The sequence below is a fragment of the Myotis davidii genome, unplaced genomic scaffold, assembly GCF_000327345.1.
Source record: "Myotis davidii unplaced genomic scaffold, ASM32734v1 scaffold792, whole genome shotgun sequence".
Classification (NCBI taxonomy): domain Eukaryota; kingdom Metazoa; phylum Chordata; class Mammalia; order Chiroptera; family Vespertilionidae; genus Myotis; species Myotis davidii.
This window is the reverse complement of record NW_006283548.1, coordinates 467,454-471,338: the sequence shown is the minus strand read 5'-3', so window position 1 is coordinate 471,338 and position 3,885 is coordinate 467,454.

Below are 3,885 nucleotides of genomic sequence, written 5' to 3'. Positions count from 1 at the left end.
TTAATGACCCAAACCTGAAAGTAGCACTCTGACAATCTTTCACATAATTCATCCTCTCGAAAACAAGATCTAACCTTGATTATGGGTCTTTTATTCTTAATGACAATGAGTTGCTGAAAAAAAAAAGAAATGGAGGAGGTATAGATTCTAATTAAGTTCTCTACTAACTTTGGATGAGTAATTGGTGTTGTATAAATATAACATTCTCATAAATGAAATAATTATTGTAGTTGGCCGCCAAACAACATTCATATAATCATCAACCTCTTCTCTCTTTTTCTTTTCATCACCATTTTAGGACAGATGTGGTAGAATTTTAAAAGAAGAAAAATTATCCAAGTAAATATGATATGTATTGTGCTATACTAAGGACTATATATATTAGTGATGGGAAAATATCCTGCCTCCCTAGTAGCAGCTAATAGGCTAAGAAAAAACTCTGTTGTGATGAAGCATAAAGCAGTTTATGACTAAAAAAAATAAACACCTGACAAATGATTTAATTAAATAGAATTACAATAGTACCCCTTAGCTGCAGGGGATATGTTCCAAGACCCCCAATTGATGGCTGAAACCATGGATATAGTACTGAACCCAAATATATGCTTTTTTCCCTACATACAATTTTTTCTTTCATTATTAAGTTGAGCATATATACCTTTTCACTTAAAGGAAGCACTTTCCTGCTTTTTTTCGGCATGTCCAAGTTGCCAGCATCGCTACTCTTGCACTTTGGGGTCTTTATTAAGTAAAATAAGGTTTATTTGAACACAAGCACTGTGATATCTCAACAGTTGATCTGGTAACCCAGACAGCTACGGACTAATAAGCAGGAAGCATATACAGCATGGATGCGCTGGACAAAGGGATCCCGCTCATGTCCTGGGCGGGATGGAGCAGGAAGGCATGACGTTTAATCACACTGCTGAGGACAGCATGCAATTTTGAACTTGTGAATTATTGATAGAATTTTCCATTCAATATTTTCAGACTGTAGTTGACTTCCAGTAACTAAAACTGTGGAAATTTAAACCGTGGGTCAGAGGGGACTACTGTACATTGCTATCCAGCAAAAGTGTGTCTGTGATAGTCGTTGGCATTTGCTTGAGTCACAGTCCACTAGTAGGCTTTCCAATGATGTCATGCCTCACTTTTCTCCTGTATGACAGGAACCCTTGGGAAGGCAGGAGGACCCTTAGAAATGTATCCTTGTTGGAGAATTAAATGCATCTCAGTGGATGTGTACACATTACTCAAAGGAAGACATAAATTAGACACACTATTGACTGAAGGACAAAAGAACCACTAGTTATATTCTATAATCAAATACCTGTTACGGGCAGTTGAAGAAACTGGACATGACAATAACACTGCGGCGTTGCCCTCTTGGTGAGCTTCTTGTGTGAAGACTTTGCAAAACATGATTGAGATGGATGACATCACTCTTTGTTTTTCCAGTATAGCTGGGTCTTCAGATAAGGAAGGAAAATGCTTGACTGTAATTGTGTATATCACCAGTAGTCTTTTGAAAAAGCAAGTGTGATTTAATTAACATATAATTTTATTTTTTCTTCCTCGGCCCCATGACTTTTCTATTGACTCTTAGGTAATAAACAGGTCTATCCAGTGTCATTTTAAGCTGGAAATACAGTCTTAGTGCAGAAACAGAGTGTGTTCAGTTCAGGATTTCTCAACTGGACTTCATGCCAAATATTCTCTCCTCCCCCAGTTTTGTCTTCTTAGGCTGGAAGCCTGTTGGGAGGAAAGAGAGGTTGCTGCTGTTTCATTATTTCTCCTCCTCTGGCTTTTCTCTCTCCCACCCCGGCTTGCTGGCCAGTTTCTAGCTTTTCCAGGGCAGGAGTAGGGGGCAGAAGGAGACTTGAGCAGTGAGGAAGGTTCTCTATAAGCTGGTGCTGTGTTCTGCAGGCCGGGTGAGATGTTCAAGTAGACGCGCCCTTCACAGACTTCTCCATAGCTGGGCTCTGCTCCGCTCACCTCCTTTGCTCCAGGCTGCTGTGTCTAGAGCTCGTTGGTGAAGTGTGGCTGTGGCCCACATCCAGTGCTGGCACCTGTTTCTGTTAATAAAGTTTTAACAGAACATGGCCGTACCCATTTGTTTACGGCCTGTTTATGGCTGCTTTTGAGCCATAGCCAGTGAGTTGAGTAGTTGTGATACAGAGTCTGCAGCCCTCAAAGTCTAAAATATTTACTCTCTGGTTCTTTTTAGAAAAAGTTTGCTGACTGCCTTGTCTAGAATTTATATAATCATTTTGGACTCCCTTAAGAACCAGTAGACATCCAACTTTTCCCTTAAACTTCTTTTTAAAAAATTTATTTATATATTTATTCCTTACCTGAGAAGATGCTTAGAAAGAGGAAGAGAGAGAGAGAGAGAAACATCAATGTGCGAGAGAAACATTGATCGCTTGCTGTCTGTACATGCTCCAACTGGAGATTGAGCCCACAACCCAGACATATGTCCTGACTGGGAGTCAAACTGGAAACCCTTCAGTACACAGGATCATGCTCAATCAACCGAGTCACTCGGCCAGGTTCCCTTCAACTTCTTATTGCTCGGCTCCTTGCAGCTCTCTGGGAGGTCCTGACCCTACATAGGCTTCCACCCGTTGCCCGTGTCTGTCGAAGGTAAATGTTCATGCATCCCTTGTCTTCCACTGCAGAAGGACACATGCCTCGTTCCTAGGCTTCTGTCACACTCAGGTTGGAGCCTTGCCGGCAGAGCAGGGTCTGCAGACTCGGCAATAGTTCTCTACAGGAAAATCTCTTCACAAAGCCCTCATCCTTGCATTCCTTTAATCTGAATGAGAATATGAATAACACGAACTGGTTTTAAATATTTCCTTTATAAATTCTGTACACTTACACTGACAACACCCAAAACTATAATATGGAATACTATATCTATAAAATGGGAACCTCAGCTGAAACTTTGGTTAAGATGCTAATAAATATAATAATCTATGTCACTTGGTAAGTAGATATTTACCTGTTTAGTTAGATTAAGACAATTTGATAAAATGGTTTTACAGCCTTCAATTGTTTTTCTGTTATGGGTTAGACTCATGGTTGGTAAACTGCGGCTCGCGAGCCACATGCGGCTCTTTGGCCCCTTGAGTGTGGCTCTTCCTAAGCCTTAGGAGTACCCTAATTAAGTTAATAACAATGTACCTACCTATATAGTTTAAGTCTAAAAAATTTGGCTCTCAAAAGAAATTTCAGTCGTTGTCCTGTTGATATTTGGCTCTGTTGACTAACGAGTTTGCCGACCGCTGGGTCAGACAATCTACCATTTGGGAATCATTTCTGTGGGGTTTTATTCCAGTGTAGCAGGCTGTTAAAAAGCATAGGCTCCACATCATAAATTTACATGAAAGCAAAATTAGCAGAATGTTTCCAAGTTCCAAACCATTTTCAAATTAATTCATAATCTTAACATCCCTTAAAAAATTTCAGTGTAGCATATGATACAAAGTAATTTTCTAAAAAAAATGCATTTTAAACATTTTGAAGTTAATTTTAGATGTCATAATTTTCAGTTATGTAAAGGTAAATTTTATTTTTAATTCTAATATATTCAATCTACAAGTGACAGCTATTTCACTTCCTTTTAATTATATAAAATATGTTTAAAATATATTTTAAAGTGAATTATGTTTGCTTGAGAATTAATCATTAAATTACAACATGGAAATAGACATTTTCCCCCTAAAATCTGATGCTCAGAATCAACATTTGAGCTATAAATATTAAATGGTTAATTTTAAAATGAGTTTTTCTCCCACCTTAATTATCTGATAAGACAAAATCTTAGGCTGTTATTTATAAATAGCACATTGCAGATATGTAAGGTCTTCCTTGCCATTA